An 18,299-nucleotide genomic window follows, 5' to 3' on the forward strand; every position below is an offset into this window, starting at 1 on the left:
GCAGGCATGGACACAGATTGGCCTGCGAGGCACTGTCGAAATGGGAACAATAGTTACTAGGATTATGCAGGATGTCTGTTATGTGTAGATAAAATGTAAAGTACGTGGATAATTACTGTCGAAAGTTTGCTTAGTATTGTAACCTGTAACGATATATCGCAGTTTAGCATAGAGTCTACATCCTGCCTAGCTATCTTCAAACGCAGAATGTTTCAGTAATAAGTGAATATATCAATCCTAAGTATGATTGGTTTCGTAGAAATTTTGTAAAAGTATAGTTCCCGATAAAATATTTGACAGATGTTCATTTGAGCCGTTTATTTTGAAAGTGGCATAAGTCACTTTACCGTAATGAAAAGTGGTGATATTTTAATGTTTATACGAAATTATTTATACTCAGAAAAATATCAGTATCCTGAGATAACAAATACAAGTAAATCTTCTCGTAAGTTAGCATCCATATTTTTAAACGTGTTAAAACGCAAACCCTTAAATATATCGACTTAAAGACAAAGTGACTTATGCCACTTTCAAAATAAAAACGGCTCATTTATCAATAATTCAGTTCACGTTTGAAGTGTATAAAGTAACCCCAAAGTTGGGGGTGATCAATATGTTTTCTTGAATATCTTGGGAGATATGTAACTTTGTAAGTCTTTTACAAGCTAAAATATAGGAATTAATTGAGATTGGTTTTCTTAACTTTGTTGTAGAAAATCTTTGATGTGACAGGAATTGTAACATTTTCAATTAGCTGTGGGGTAAATCGGTATAGAGAATGTTCCATACATTTCACGGCAAATTGCGGTGGCTTATTCGTTGCATAAAATTAATAATGGGATAAAAACGGATGAGAAGAAGCTATCGTCACGAGTATAAATAATCAATACGAATACTGAGAGTACGCGAGATTATACGAGAATATTGTATACGCATATCCCCGTATGAAAGAACTCTGCCTGCTATTTCGCGCTTTGCCTGCGTATAAAAACGCGTTCGCATAGAACTTCAGTATTTCCAATGTAGTATTATGTAAAAACCTCTCTCTCTCTCTCTTCATTAGGGGAGTAGAAAAAGAACTCCGGTCAACTCGAGGATAGGAGGATGTTGTTTTCGCAAAAACAAACTGCGTGTACTTCGTTCACACCTGGCTGTAATAAATGTTTTTGTACGAAGTTATAAAGAAATAAACAGAGAGTCGACTGTTAATTTTATAACCTTCGTAATGATTATTTATTATTAATCGATATTATTGTAGCCAGGGTATTCTCTGCAATCGAATTTCTCTGCGATCAAATTTACCAATAATTGTGCAGTAATTTATATCATTGCAATGATAGAAAATCAATTACTATACGTACACATTTGATATATGCAACACATGTTTCTCCACACTGCGTGACTAAACAGTTATTGACGTACTGTGCATAGCATTGTTTTCTTATTTTCATGTAAAGAATAGGTCACTGTTATTTATTCGGCAAGACACTCTAGATACCGATCTCAACTAATAAGTGAATTAGCAATGAGTAAGTTCTGTAAAACTCATGTTAATACTTTTTATGATCAACTCCAGCTATTATAATTCTTGATCAGTGAAAAACTTGCGAAACCGTTTCAATAAAAAATTAGAACGTGTAAAAATTAAAAAACTGAAGTTAGATATTTTGTTCGCATAGAGTACAAATGTTCCTTTCAATTGGTTTTATGTAGCCTGTGTCACTTAAGACACGCACTAATATTTCTATCAGTTGCGGTGGCGGTAACAAGCGAAAATTAACTATATGAAAAGCGCGGCAATTATTCGTACACTGCTGCAAACAATTTTCAATATCTTTCCATAACGTCTCTGAAAACGTAACTACCATGTATCAACGTTGTCCATGCCTGCTCTAAAACGACGATGCTTAGATTAGAGAGAAACGTACCCTGTCTGAAAACTCCAAATGAACGTAACTCCGTATAGAGCCTCCACTGCATTTATAGCTTGTAGCTCACGTACACGATCTACACGTTCTACGAGATCCGCGAAAAAGTCCGCGCGAGCTCCGAGCGTCGTCGTGACACGCGGTCCACGCGGAACACGAGAGTTAAACGTCGGATCGATATCGTTCTGTCGATGCCAAACGCTGTTCATTCATATTCAGCCGCACGAGATATTCTTCGGTGAAGCAACGGCCGCCGTCACGAAGTAAATTATTTTCCGCGGAACGACGTCGATTCGTTCTGCGTCGCTCGCAGGCACGACGATACGCGGCCAGGACAGGCGGAATGAGCGAAACTGTAAATTCTGATTCCATAAAATGCTTAAACGCGGCGCAGAGCGGAGCTGAGCTGAGCGAAGCTGGTCGAAGCTGAGTGAAGTTGATCGGAGCGGCGATCCGCACGGATCTTCCTCGAAGCACGCGGCAGAGTCTATGCTCAGCCTGCATATAGGTCGTGAATGCAGTCGAAATGAGAACGATTGACCTATCGACACGCTCCGACCGGCGTAAGCCCTCGATTGCGCACGCGGAAATATGCGGTGTGTACGTGTAAGCCGGCCGACACGTCGAGACGGATGCCGGATCCAGTTGCAATTGATGCATGGACGGCGACGCTCGAGATCATATGCGATGCTGGCAAACAATGAGGTCGTAGTTTGCAAGTAAAATTCTTCTTTTCTATTTTCGCGCGGTCTTCACGTTGCACTGTGGTCTGGAAGCTCGTTTATCGTGGTCAAAATTACATTTTTTTTAGGTATTACGTTCCAAATAAATTTTTGTATACGTTTATCGATAATCCTTCAAAGATTGAAAATCCAAAATATTAGCCATTTGAAAGAATTATACGCGCAGGGACATCGCACTAATGACAAAATTTGGAACCTCAATTGATCTAACAACTCATTATGAGGCATGATATAACAGGTTTGAATTAATGTTTTATATACATTAATAGGTACATTATCATTATTTAATTAGTTCATAAGCATTCTATAATCCATGTATGAATAATGCAATATTCTAACAATTTAAACTTTGAGGAGGGCTTTGAGAAATGATTAGAAGTGTTAAACGTGAGACTCGTTTCATATGAAAGTTTAAACAATCTCGAAGAACAGCGCGCAAATTTCAAGTGCTAGTATTTGCGACTGCGGCCAGATAGAAAATGTCAACAATATTTTCCACAACAATTCATTAGTATTTATTATTCTACAAATTTTATTATACAGAATTTTTGTTATAACTGATTGTAGTCATTTCGAATTTTGTAATATTAATACAAATTTTTGACTTCATAATGTTATAGCTGGTGCTGAGACGAATTCAATCCCTACTGTACTATAACTTTAAACTTTTAAACGACTTCATAGACCACTGTGTGTTGTCTTCGTTTTACGATGTTTTCGCGTTACATTCAGAATTATAAACAACAAATCCGCTAGGCGCAAGGACAGACTTTCGCGTAACAGGTTCGAAAAATCGATTTTTCTGCGTAAATCGAGAATTGAACGTTTAAAAAATTTGCCGTCGAGAGTTCGCAGGCATAACAAAGCTGCCGATCGTTTTGTGCGATGCGACAGAGTTCGGAACGCGTTTTTCAAAACTACGTGACGGATGACTCGAAATTGACAGATCTATGTCGGGCGAAGCTCATTCGATTCGTTTTGATTCGCCCAAGTGCTTTACCAGCAATAGTCATATTCGTAACATTTTTTAGCAATATAAAGGCAACTTTTCTGATGGGAAAAGAACAGTTTTCTTTTTAATGTTCGAAATCGCTGTGCAACGAATGAATAGACAAATGCAACTTAAAAAAATATTGTCTTGTAGTTTAAGAATTTATATATATATATTCTAAGAAATTTTATTAACGTGCTGTCGGTAGTTTACTAGAGAAAAAGTCGAAAAAGTCACTTATTTTTGTAGCTATTACAGGGAATATCCTTAAGAGGAAACTTGATTTAAAGTGACTTTTTTTATCTTGCCTAGACGATTAAAATATATAAATATATGTAAGAGTTTCTCATGTATACAATTTTTGTTTGCACGTAAATTGACTTATCAACGTTCAAAGTGCGATTTGTAAAAATTTTGTAATATTTTTATATGAACATTCGACGTTTGACTTTGGAAATCAGTCTAAAAAATAAGTATTCACGGTAGATTAGATATAAATAGTACGTGAACAATTGTGCTTTTCAATAGGTACAACAAGGACGTACTTGAATTTTAATGGAAGAATTAGGTATTACGTTTCAAACAAATTTTTGTATACGTTTATCGATAATCTTTCAAAGATCGAAAATCCAGGATTAGAAATGAAAAGCTTTCATCAACAAATCTTACAATCCATTTTCGATATATGTATGTATATCTTCACATAGATTCAGTTGGTTTCAGTTTCGTGTCACGGTTCTAAGGTACCGTATATTATTTCGTGCTCATGTCAACGAACCATTTGTATTCGAGCGTAAACACTGCTCGATATTCATGCGAAAAGCGAAGGAGGGAATCTACAATCGTTCCTTGTCTTTTATTGATAAAGTGCTCGAAGGTAGACGTATTTGTTCGCGATGAATTTTCGCAAAGTCTACATTGAATTTGACCGTCTTAGATCGTTGGCAACTCGTCGAGAGAGTTCGTGAAATGATACAAAGTTCGAGTGCGCGTTTGTTTCATTCCAGCTAGCATTTATTAAACGCCGATGCATCCCGATAAACTTACGTATTGGTATTACAGTAGAGACTTCCTTATCCGAACATTTATTTTTACAATATTCTGGTATCCAAACGTTCTATTATCTAATTATTGTAGTATTTAGATACGTTATCACCTAGTAGAGAACTTGAATACAATTTTTATACAATAGAATATTTTGGTATCGATATATTACAAAAATAAATCCTCAGAGATAAGAGAGTACTTCAATTCTCGTACAGCTATGGCGAATTCAATTAACGACGCGCATGGTGTTCGAATCAATTACTATAAATACGGAGCGTAAGCAACCTCGATGCTGTTCATATTTTATTATTCGGTAACGTAATGCACAGATTGGGTCGGAAGTAGCCAGATTTATCTAGCCCGCCATCAGTTCATTACGGTGACTATCAAACCGGCGGCGCCCATAAAGATGTCGCAAAATCGAATGAATTCGTTTAATAAAATACGAACGGAGAAATCGAAGTTTATCGCAATATCTTACGCATGATTCTTGTCGGCGTTTCACTGCAGAACAAGTATTATTAATAAACTAACAAATATGGAGCTTTTATTAATAGTTTTCATATTCAAATCACCTTAAAAATTATACATATAGCTTGAGTCAGAAATTAATTGAAAGGGTTAATGTCATAGTGGTGTAAATCATATTTTCAAAAATTTTGACTTAAGTGTCAAAATGTAATGTAATCCTGCCAAAATGTTAGAAAGACAAGTGGAATATGCTGTGGAATATATGCAGTGGAATATATTAACATAACTATAGATTTGGTTAATAAACAATATACTTATTCATAAATAATGATCATGCCCCGTTTCAAAAAATGTTATTATAAAAAATTGGAATTGTAGATGACATCAATAAAAGCAATATTGCTTTTATTTACATTCGGGAACGGGAAATTAATAAAAGATATCGAGGAAAATAAATTCTCAATCATTTCCATTTTGAAAACATTCACCGATATAACTCGTATGCGTATAAATAAGTTCGTTATGTTTTATCAAAATATATTGTATACTTTCTCCGCACCAGTGTTTTTAAAATACAGGGTGTCCCAAAATTATGTTACTTCTGGGAAATGAGGGGCTCCTGAGATGAAATTTTGGATTTAGCGCAAATGCAATCCGCGACTTTGTTTACAAGTTATTAACGAAAAATGGTGAACTATGAGAGGCGAGTTTGTCTCTCATTGGTCACAGTTTTTCGTTAACAACTCGCAAACAAAGCCACGGATTGCATTTGCGCTAAGGAAAAAGTTACTTCAAATGAGCTCAGGAATCCCTCATTTCCCGAAAACAACATAATTTTGGGACACCATATACAAAAATTCTTGTTCAGTAATATAACAACGAAAACGACGTGATTTATCATGTTTTCGTAACCTCCATATACCTCGCAAACCTCAAAAAACCTGCCTTGTTTAATAGAATGTAAAAAAAATGAAAACGAAAAGCATTAAAACAGTATTTCAGAACAACCTTGAAATCACATCGACAAATGGGAAAATCTATTTATAATAAATTGCATGACGAGCTATCAATTTCTTTCGACCGCGTGCGCGCGCACAGTTTCCGCCGAGACATCTCGAAGAGATCTTAGATTTCATTGAAATTACTGGCTTGACCGCTTCGGAGACGATCCCGCGATGGAAAACTGATTCCTCGGTCGCAGAGGCTGTGTTCCCCCATCGGAATAGAGCCGGCGGACCACGAGGGGTATGAAATGATTCGAGCTCCCCTTATCGAGTACTTTGGGTGGGGGGCAAAATGGATGTTATACGAGAAGATGTTCGTCGAGCCTGGCATAGAAAGGCGGAATCACACGTGAACGAAAGAAACGTCTCGGTAACGAATGGTCGAGGAAAAGAGAGACGGCTAGTCAGAGAGAAGAGGTCAATCCTGACCGCGTGTGCCTTTTATGATCGCGTTTCCTCGTAACTCGACCGCGATATAGGGTGCCATCAGAAGTCTCTGTTCAACCTATATAGAAATTTGCATAGTTATTCACCGCAGAGGATGAGGGTTGTTATAGGTAAGCTCGGAGAATTCCAAAGGCAAAATTACTCGAACTAGATCGTCGCGTCCGTCGCCCTCTGCACCACCATCGGTCGTCCACCTGCGACCGAATCGCTTTCGCGGAAAGTTATAATGCTAAATTCGAGAGACTGCGATGTCGTTCGTTTCGAACATTGCTTTTTTATGGGCGGGTGTTCATAATTCAGCCAGCCGCGAAACGAGCTACGGACGGATCACGGTCGTCCAATACCCGGCTCGATTCGCTTTTAGGCCCTGACTACACGGCCGTTTTTTCTGCGTTTTGCACGCCGCGATTCGCACACTGCGTTTCGTACACCGTGTTTTCTACGTCATTTGTCACACGTGGTTATCGATTGCGAAAAAAAAGAATGCCCGTGTAATCACGGCCTTAAGGTTAATATAACGAGACAGTCTTTGTTGTTTGAAAAATGGAACTCAATTTACTGTTACTCACAAAATTGAGTGTACAACTTTTAAAATGCACTTTTTAAAACTGGACTGAGCGACATGAATTTTCTTTTTTAGATGATAGCTGGACTAGGCTACTAGACGATGATCAAAATGCTTTTTTTAAATTTTCTTTTTATTTGGAATGAAAAAAAATTCTCTCGTTTTTTAACTTTTTTATTTGAGCCTATAACGGAAATTTAAAAAATGCATCTCGTAGATTTAGAATTACAACAAATTATTCTCTTAGAGTTACAACAAATCAAAGATGGCAAAAATCGCAGTTTTATAACGATTTTGACCAAAAACTGAAAGATTTCTGCAGTTTTTAAACTTTTTCAACGCCTGTAGCTCGATCTGGATTAACCGATTGCGATCAAATTTTCAGCACGCATATAACTTATCGAGATCTGCGGAAAGCATTTTTTAAATTTTTGTTATAAGCTCAGCTAAAGAAGTTAAGAAACGGAAGTTTTTTCATCTTTTTTGTCATCCCAAGTAATAGCAAAATTTAAAAGAGGCATTTTAGTCATCATCGTCTGGTAGACAAGTCACTTGGCCAAGTTTTAAAAAAGTTATTGCATTTTAAAAAGTGTACGTTCAATTTTGTGAGTAACTGTATATGAAACTCGGCGAGAGGCAACCAGTTCATATAACTGGGTGTAGATTCATATAATCAGAGTTCGCTGATTATTCACACTACTTGGAACTTTTCCTTCTCATAACCAGAGTTTCCGCCGAGATAAATGGACTCGTTCAAACATTTAATTCATTTCTTAGGTAATAATAATATTTAAATCCTCCTAGGTGTCCACATAATTGTTGTATCGCTGGATAGTAGTTCAGATAATAGGAGCTCAACAGAAATTCACTACATCGGGTATTCCCCAAAATTTCGTTCCAATAAATGGAGTTCCCGTAAGTAGAGTTCTACTGTACGTCTCCATTCACTTCCATTAGAAGAATCAAATTTTGTTTCATGGATTTCATATGAAATCTTCATTATAAGCCTGACTTGTATTGTGCAAGGAGTTAATTTTTGCATTTCTAACGAAATTTCTTGTGTCGATTTTTAACCAATGCATTCATGAGACGCATCATGAATGGTGACAAAACTGGTTGAAAAATGCATCAAAGTCGCTAAAAAAGCTTAAGATAATGCACTTACTGTTTTCTTCGATTACCGTGCTGTTCTTCATTGAGATTCATTCTGGACGGGAAATAGGGCAATAAATAATATTGTTCGAACATCGAAGATAATTCTTGGAATTAACGTCGCGACAATGATCCGTCTAAACTAAACTAAAAGAAAAAGTGAACAAAAACTCATTAAACTAAAATTAACTCCTCGGGAAAGGCGTTTTAAGACGACTGAAGCCATAAAAGATATGTCGTAGAAGGAGTTGAAGCTACACCTCTCTCAGTGTTTGAAAAATGTTTTGAGGAATGGGTGAAGCGTTTTGTGTATTGTCACAGATGGAGCCAATTTTGAAGGCGACGAAATGAATTTCGATGAATGAATTAGTAGTTCGTATTTTATTTACAAACTCGGGAAATTCTGTTACATAATGTATTTCTAGAACAGGCGTATCGCCGACGGATTATTCGGTGCCGGTAGCAACCTGGGGCGTGTGCACGATATTCAGAAACATTTAATTGGAATTAATGATAATGAGCGTGTCGGCGGCGCGTAAAGAAAGACTCCGTGAAAAATTGCGGGAATTTCGGCCGCGTAACGGGCTACTGATGGCTGCGGCAGGATAGTCGGTATTATTTACACTGTTACGCAAACACGGCCATGATAATCAAAGACAAATGTTGTTTGCCGAATACATTACCATGGTAAAGCGCTTTAAAGTGAGCTGTGTAAGCTTGTTTTGCTAATCGGTCATTAACTAGGTAACTGTATGCATTTCTAGCCCCGTCCCCTCACTTCGACAGCGTTGGCGAAATCATTAACAAAGTATACACGTCGCGCGTTCCATCTTGTCCGCGAGGGCTGTTCGCGTTTCCATCGCGGAAATTTTCGGTCTCTGCTGCCGCGGCGTGGCGCGGCGGGCCGAATAGTTTTGTCTTTTCAGGAATCGTCCTGCGAACTGTTCGCAGTTTTCATCCGTCTCCACGTCGGTTTCCTCTTTCTACCATTCTCCGCGATCCCCGTTCCACCACCCCCTGTTCACGGTCCCCTTTTTTCCGTCCAATGAGGCGATCTACCGCGAACGTCAATGAAAGTTCCGATTCCCACGAGTAAAAATTTCTGAGTTTCCGCCGCGGACACGAAGTTCGCCGCACCGATTTCCCTGCGCTGTAAATCAGGATCGCTCGATGACATTTTTCCACGACCATGTTCGTCCGCTATCTCTATCTCCGTCCCCTTCGTCCCGCCGTGCGCCCTCCCCAACCTCTCGTCGACCCCCTTCCGGCCTGGCCCCGATTCTACCGGCTCTTCCACGTTCACGGATATTTTTTCTCTTCCTTTTACAATCCTCTCATATCCTTTTTTTCCATGACCCTAGGCTCGAGACTTTCCCTCGAACTCCCTCTTCGGCGGCGTTCCGCTCGCCTCGTATATCCGCCGCCGACGTCCATTCGTATTCCGCCGGCTGCTATATCTGCCGTATCAACTGTTTTGTCAGTTTTCGCCGCGACCGGCCGATGAATGGGACTTCTTCTTAAACTTCTTTCGCCGCTTCTCCTTCGTTAAAATTATCGGCACCGGCCGCAGCACCTCGCTGCAGCCGCCATATCGAGCCGCCGCTAATGCAAGAATAATAATTCAGTTTCGTTATAGATCCGCCGAATACCGTCGCGTCCGAATATTCCTGTCGCCCTTAACCATGTAAAATCCGTCATCTTTTCCCTGCGTCTCTTGCACGGCGATGAAATTCGTGCGGGTTTACTCAGCGTTTCCTTTGGAGGGAACTTAGGAACGCTTTCTGGGGTAAAATCTGTCCCCTTTATCGAAAGTTTTTAATATACATGTTCTTTTGAGGAGATAAAAAAAATGTATCTGTACTCCCTAACGTGAAATTTCAGTGTCTACGTCTACTGAATGTAGACAGATGAAATATCTGTCGTTATATTTTTCACGTGGAACTCTTTTTTGTTCATGATAACTGCGAACGTGATCATAAAAATATTACTGTAAACAGGAATTTGTTTGCCCTTTTGTACGTTGTAGAATGGAAAAACTGATATCAGCAAATCATGTCCAAATTTTGCATAATTTTCTTGTAACGGAGACCATGCATTATCTTATATTTAATAAAAAGTCAGGAGCTTCTGTTGCTTTATTAATATTTCTTATGAAATACCGTTAAATCCATCATATTTATAAAATATATATGCAATACCGTTCTTATTTGACTTAACAATCAAATTATTTTTTCAACGATTATGTTCATGATTAAACTCTGCTTCGGGTATCCGAATTTAGATTCAGGAGATTCAGGAGTTGTCAATTAGGAGATGGCAATGGTAATATCTAATTGATAAACTCAGGAATAGTTAAACACACGTCGATATTGAGATTTGAATCGTAGATTTTGTCGAAACTTTAATTCTTTTGCTGCTCTTTCTCTTTCTCTCGCTCTCTCTCTCTCTCTCTCTCTCTCTCTCTCTCTCTCTCTCTCTCTCTCTCTGACGAACTAGCTCTCATAATAGCTAAATTATCACGATCATCTAAAAACAGATTCTTTGTTTCCAATTCTCTGCGATTTTTCCACTAATTATTTACGCTCCCGAATCACTTGTAGTACATGATTCATCAGTAATATTAGAAATGTCAGGAATTATGCTTTACAAAATATTAACCGTGTTATTGAGTAGCAATAAGTTCGTTACATTTCTCATTAATTATGTTCGTTTCCAACAAGTTATGAGATATTAATTTATAAACGAGCATTTGACTACCGCCAGTGAAGGATCAACCGCAATAGCATCTCCATCGAGGATCAAACCATAATAGTCGAACAAAATTTAATGCAATTCTGCACCATTGATGACGATTTAAATCTGATAGGTAATCCGACGAATTACTTTACATAATCGTTACTTGCCGCACGAGTTTCAGAACTAGTTTATTACGAACTTTGACTCGTACTTAGTGCTTTAATAGATGTACTCCTATTAATTGAATAAATCATATTTAATAGATTGTAATAAAAATGAGTGTTCAAGTTATCTAAAAAAACAACATTGTTTCAATCATATATGCATGACTGACATAGTACTCAAAATGATAACATGTCGGGTATTACAATTAAAGTTGTAAAATTTGAACTTTCAGTAAACAGATTATATTTTTCCGATTTACTGTATAGATAATTCGATCAACAAAATGTTATCTATTCGGTGGACAAAAAGTCTGTACTCAGATGAGATTACAAGCGCATTACCTGGTGTACGGATGATGTAACTTTGCACCGAATGTAACCGTGTACTCAAATTGATCGAGCTGCTGCGCTTTCGTGGGCGTTGATACATTGGGTGCTATTTATTTGGATCACAGTCGAACGAGAAAGGCTCGGGCGATGTCTTCCGTACAATGCTGCCTTAAGTGGCGCGGGTACACGAAGTTCGGGGTTGACAAGGAGACCAAGGGACAAGGGTTCTGAATTAGTGCCACTCGAGTACAACTCGATGAGATTGATGATCGTCGGCCACGAGTCGATCCTCCTCGCTCCCTCGCTACCCTTCTAAATGCCGAAGGAAATCGACGTTTCACGGAGATCGGACATCACGACGTTATCGAGACTTTTAGAGACGTACAATTGGCTATTTCATAGCTGCCGATCAAAGGAAACGACGTTTCGGATATTATAAATGTAGCCCGTGCTCCGAGACAGAACACAATATATTCTATGTCAAAGAGTCGGATTGCAGTCATTCGAAATATCCTGATCCGAACGACCCGCTCCAAATATGTATCCGCCGTAGCGATGGCGGTTCCGCACGGTTCAGCGGACGCGTTGAAAGAAAACATGCTTGGGGGAGGCGCGCGTGAAAAACCCGGAAATTATCTACTGATAACAGCGACGGGTCGCCCTCTTTTTCTCAGGCGGCAATAAACTTGTAGCATTATTATCGCGGCACATTCATGGCCAAGCACCCACTTACACACCCGCTGTCTTCCTCTCCGTCTCTGTTTCTCGAAATGGGTACTCCCTCGGCCGCGTTCATACGCGTCTTATTGATCCTTTTACCGCGTCGAATAATATCGCCATAAGGCAGGCGGCTCGCGAAACTGCCATACTTCACCCGGCCAAGTTTAGAGATACTGGAGCGAAGACGTACCGTGATGTTTATGCGGGGACGTACGAAATTAACGCGTCCCGCAGAATATATTGCGTCGTCGTCTTCCCAACACCCCTAGGGTCTCCCTTCGCACCGCAATATATCGATGTGACCTCCCGCCTGAAATCGTGGAGGTCTGTACGCGAAGACCGAGCCCGCCGAGCCCTGCCAGTCGGATACATTTTTACCTTTACATCTATAAGAACCGTGCAAGCAAGATAGCTTTTTCGAGTAAAATGGCAAGTTCTTGAGGAGCGGAAGAGCAGACTCGAAATGGAATTCTTCGACGGCCAAGAATACACGGGGAACACCCCCCGCACACGCTCGGACGGCAAGGATCCAGCTGGTAGAATGAGTCGGCTTTGACCCCCGCCGCCTCTCACCCCGAAGCAAATTGAAAATGGGAATTGGTCCTTTGAAGTTCGAGCAACGACCCGTCCATAATCTTCTTAATAACTTTCCCTCTCTCTTCGGTCTCCGTCGTTCTCCAAGGATCATCGTGATTCAGTCCCGACCGTCTCTTTCTAGGAGATTGCTCGCGTGTATGCTCTTTTTGGGGAACGGCACGCTACCGGCGGATGCTAGTCGAACCGTCGAAATACACCCACCGTAACTGTAACCTTCCGCCGCGGAAATTCCGATTTGACTTTCTGCGAACGCACGGGTTCGTTGGATTCCGAGAGACCTCACTTCCGACCGCATCTTCGCACGATATTTATTTAAAGGAGGATTTGCGCGGTTTTGTTAATTGACGGATGAAATTGAGCCAGGAATTAGCACGATTCATCCTTTTGCAGGTCGTATCCACCTTCTTCTCGAATCGAATTCATTTTCTTGCGATTGAAATTCATTCCTTCTTGAATCAACTGAAATTTTTCCTCGGATAAAAACACGCAGGCTCAGACTGAAAGTAACAATTTGATTTTGGACTTCGATTACGCATAAACTATGACGTTTACAAGACAAAGTTACATCCTAAAATGTTACATAGTTTTGTGATATTATGTAGTCACGATATTTTCGATTGTTATTGACAAAAAGTGAAGCTGGGGAAAACGTCGACATGGAGTCGATAGTGACAATATATTTTTTCAACATAAACTTTTCATTAAACTACGATACAATAAAAAGTGAAATAATTGTGTTTATAACAATCAAAATCAATATAAATCCTCGTAAGTACAGGTTATTCTTGTTTCTTCCTCTTTCGCGCGCGCGCGCGAGACGCTTTCTGTTTCTACTTTTCGTGGAGCTGATTGCAATTTCAACACAAATTTTCATTACGTAAATGCCTAAGAGCGTTAAGTGACGATTCATTTTATATTCAAAGATATTAAATACGAAAAAGTGTCATTTTGCACATACCTTAATTGTCTATTCATACGATTAAAGCAACAATGTATACGTTGGAACAGTTGTTTTGCATAATACATATAAAATTTTAATGATAGCTGTGGTAGATTTTAAATTGTCGACAATGTTATTTTCGCCCCCCTGTTACTTTCAATGATTTTTATACAGTGTGCATGATCGTATAAGTGTCAAGTAAAAACGTTTGATTCTCTCGAATATCGCACTACGCATTGTAATTTGTGCCTGCAAACAGCTATGCTTTTAGCGTGCCTTTTGGTACAAAAGACTTGTCGATGAAAGGGTGAAAATAAAATCTTGTACACTTCCGCACCACTTTGACGACAGAGAAACATTTGTCAACATCAACAGAACTGTTCAGTTCCAGAACAGAAGCGTCGAACAATGTAGCCAAAGTGTAAGTAAATGCAACTTACTCTTTGACTACCCCGTGTGACAACATACCGTTAGGATCCCGACGACGAGCATTTATACTCTAGACGAGCGCAAAGCATCAATTAACCTTTACTTAATTAATTTTCTCTCTACCGGTATTATTTGAATCATTTTCGATGGTAATTATTATAATAAACGGCGAACTCGTGAAATACGAAACGTCAATGCGCAACCTCGTCGCATTCGCCGAGCCATGGGAAGAGGATAGTAGGCGGCGCGTTAAGTGCGACAAACGCTTCAAAGTGATTTATTAATGGTTGTAACGTGCGTACCAGCAAAGCGTGGGCTGCGAAACCCTGTCGCCATCCTTCTCGCCTCTCTTCCGGACCCTTTCGACCAAAGCGTGTGTACCCGCACGAACTCGCGAGAGCGCGCGCGCGCGAGCGTGCACCCGGTACACTCGAAGAAAGTATTTTTTAACGAGGGCAACATTTTCTTTTTACCGCCTTGCTAACGACTCGCCGGTACCGGGGAGAAATTAAAAACGATTTTACCTAAGAAACGCTTTTTACTGTTGCCCGGTGGGAGAGGAAAGTGCGCCGCGAGGAAATAATGCAGGGCGCGAGGAAAGAAATAACCTAGTTCTCGAATCCGCTTCTTTCGCCCGGTAGCCTCGCGTGCTGACGCATTGTCGGTGTTTACCCGGTAATCGTGTAAACCGTTTTCTCCGAGAGAAATTAGGCCCCCTAATGGTTTAATTCACGAGACCGGCAAGGGTTGCTTGGGTTTTTGTGCCCATCGACCATATTTTATTCGATCAAACGTCAAGACTGAAGCACCGTTGCGTCTCCATGGAGTTCCTCGCCTCGGGACCCTCCGGTCGATTCTTTTTCCTCCTGGCTCCGTCACGAAAAACTCGGCTGGCGCATACACGTCTTCTCTCTCTCTCTCTCTCTCTCTTTTTCTTCCTCTCTCCCGTGCACCCTCTTTCTCTCTCTTTCTCTATTTTCGTCCTTCTCCCGATGCTGCGACAATAATAAAGTATCCGGGCGAAGCGAAGCCTGGAAAATAGGCATCGTAAACCGAATTCATCGCTCGACGAGGCCGCGCGCACGGGCTTGTCGTTAACACAGCGGCCTATTACGACCCACGGCCATCTTTTTGTATGCACTCGTCGTGTGCACCCCCGCGGACCCTGTAGCTTTTAGCCGTCACCGTGCCGTGATACTTATTTCAAATTCCTGTCGCCGAAATGTGTCAGAAAACGATCTGTCTTGCACCTGTTCGGAATAAGCGGAAGAGCTGTGTTGCACGTCGCGCTGGAACCGCCGACGTGGAACATTTCTTCCACTGTTAAGATATCGTATTATCAGTGCAATAATTGAACTGCAGATTTCGTGTAGTTATCACGGCAATGAGTCCGTGACATATGTAGTAGTTCAAAAATTAGAAGATGAAGTAATGAATTTTCATTTCACACCCGTTTGTTGCAATTGATGAGAATAGCTTTGTTTTGCATAAACTTCTTCAGTCTAGTATTCATATCTTACAAAAGAGTTTCGGAAACAAAGAGAAATGGTTACTTTCCACAGTAGTTTCAACCTATTTTTTGGCCCCACTACATTGCTAGCGTTTCCTCCAAATCAGGCTGTCAGACAAATTTCTGATATCTGCAAAATAAAGTGCAAGTAAATGTTTACGTTAGCAAACATTAGAAAGTATTCTTACCTCGTAAGAAAGTATTTCGGAATTTGAAATTTTTAGAAACGTCAGCTATCGATTCACCTAGAGTAATATGTAAATTAGTTGGTTCGTGAATGTAACTTACTTCAGAAATGAGGAACAGCTGTACCGATTTCGACGAAACTTCAACTATCAGCTTACACTTTTGGGAATAGCTTAGGCTATATTTCAACGCGCTAACTTATTACGTAACTGGGCAGTAATGGTAAAAGTAAAGTAAGTTGAAGAAGAACGGCCATCCGAAAGCTTTACATTGCATACCCTTAGAGGTATATCAAAGTGATGTATGAAAGAATTGTTAGGGTTTGATGTAAGAAAATGTTGCGAACTGTTTTTCAGTAAAATTGTAGCAGACAAACGTTTATTTCGCTTGCTTTTCAGTCTATGAAAGGGGGCGTATATTTTTGTTTCTATATATAAAATTTCTATACATATATAAAACGTCAGTAATTCAATAACTCATTTTCGCCCTTCCCTCTCTTTTTCTCTTCTTCTTATTGTTATATCTCTCAGCCAGGTTGTTCCCGCTCTCAATAAACCATGTACCGTAAATTCTCCCTAATTGACACTCGAATTGTACATAAAAATGGACAATTTAGGAAGAGGAGATACGATTATCCAAGTCTTGCGCCTCGTTCTTATAGTTGTATAAACGAGTTATAAAAACGAGCCGCAAGGCTCGAATAATTGTACTTCCTCTTCTCAAATTATTCATTTTTGTATACAAGCTGAACATCAATTAAGGAGACTTTATTATCTTTACCTCTTTCATTTCTCTGCATTCGTTAGTTATATGTATAATACCCCATATAGTTAACAATAAGTATGAATTATTAGGTTAACACTAAATCTACCGGTCAGAATGACCGGTTTTACACATTTTGTATTTTAAAATTGCTGAAATTATAGAGACTTTTTCATTGGAAATTATTAAATGAATTTCACAGTCCGAGTATTCGTTGTAATAAAAATTATGGGAAGTCTAAATAGATTCGGTTTTATCGTTCTTACAGAGCAACAGAAATTCGTCGCTTTTAGTGCTCGGTAGGTTTAGTGTTAATAATATCCTTGATGGAAGGATATTTTTCCTTTTTTTATTTTTCAAATAAGCTATGCAAGTTATTAGACTTTGCGTTGAGGTCAAAAGCGTAACACAAAATAACTTCTCCCGATATTCATGTTAGGTTATAAATATAATTTAGATGTGTTTACTGTTAACATAAATTAAATCGAATGATTGGTTACGTGAACGAACTTTCAAAATGTTACTATCTAGAGAAAGAAATTACGAAGCGTCCATCCAAACGGATACCATCTGATAAGCATCAAGAGTTTAATACTTTACTTGACTTTCTAGTGGTCTTCTTAAAATAAAAGTTTTCCAAGTAGGTAAATTAAATATTTGCAAGTTACAAGAACTCGATCTCAAGCTTCCTTGAGACATTGCAGTTTGTACTTCACTATTACTTCATCATTAGAAGCGAAGATACCTTCTTCCCTACTGTAACACGCGAATTACTTTCAAAACTGATATATTTTTAGTGAATAAATTTGTATAAAGTACTTTTCTGACTTCTTACATTCACTAAACGAATCCTGTTGAATTTTGTATTCGTTACGAATCTGTAAACCATTCTTTTCATCACCCCAGTTATTAAAATGTTAATTTTGAGAAAAATCAAGTTTACAATTTGAAGACTTGTTTTTGCTATAACGGTTAAACTATAACAATTTCCGTGCAGATTGACGCTGTAAGCTCTCTCGAATAAAAGATTCTCTTTAAATATTGATTAAACATGATTAAATATTTCCAATGTCGCCAAAAAATGTACCATCGTATTTGAAAGAGCCCATAGAATTATTCTATACAAAAATCATTCTCATAGTTTTCACGGCAAAATACATTCTTGAAGTCGAACATTTGACTTTCTCAAAGCCAAATGTCTCAAAAGTTAAAGATGACGAAGAAAAGCGATGCGTGTACTCGTGTTCGTTTAGGGAATCGATACGAATATCCTTTGTAAGAAAATTTATATGTTGACCAGTGCAAATAATACATAGGAATTCAGCAATAGCGACTCGGCATGTGAGTGATGTGCCTGCGTATCGTCATTTCGGTGCCTGTTAATCTTCGTTCCGACGCGGCTGAAAATTCATTACCACGGGGCAGACGCGCGGGCTGTTTTCAGCAATTATGCTTGAATGGAGCAGCAAGCATCTCAAAATATATCGTTATTCGGCGAATAACCGAGCACGCATGGCAGCAGCCCAGCCTCTGGCGCTCGCAGGAAGAACGACAGGGCGAACGTCTGCCGTTCCGTA

The 18,299-nt window shown here is 39.3% G+C and overlaps 1 protein-coding gene across 2 annotated transcripts in view; it reads left to right on the forward strand.

The window, feature by feature from the left end:
* The window catches only part of Scgdelta (sarcoglycan delta), a 345,849-nt gene that overhangs the window by 2,795 nt on the left and 324,755 nt on the right, over positions 1-18,299 (forward strand). The gene's annotated exons all lie outside the window — the stretch shown is intronic.

Source organism: Megalopta genalis, chromosome 3 (assembly GCF_051020955.1).
Source record: "Megalopta genalis isolate 19385.01 chromosome 3, iyMegGena1_principal, whole genome shotgun sequence".
In the NCBI taxonomy this organism is placed as follows: domain Eukaryota; kingdom Metazoa; phylum Arthropoda; class Insecta; order Hymenoptera; family Halictidae; genus Megalopta; species Megalopta genalis.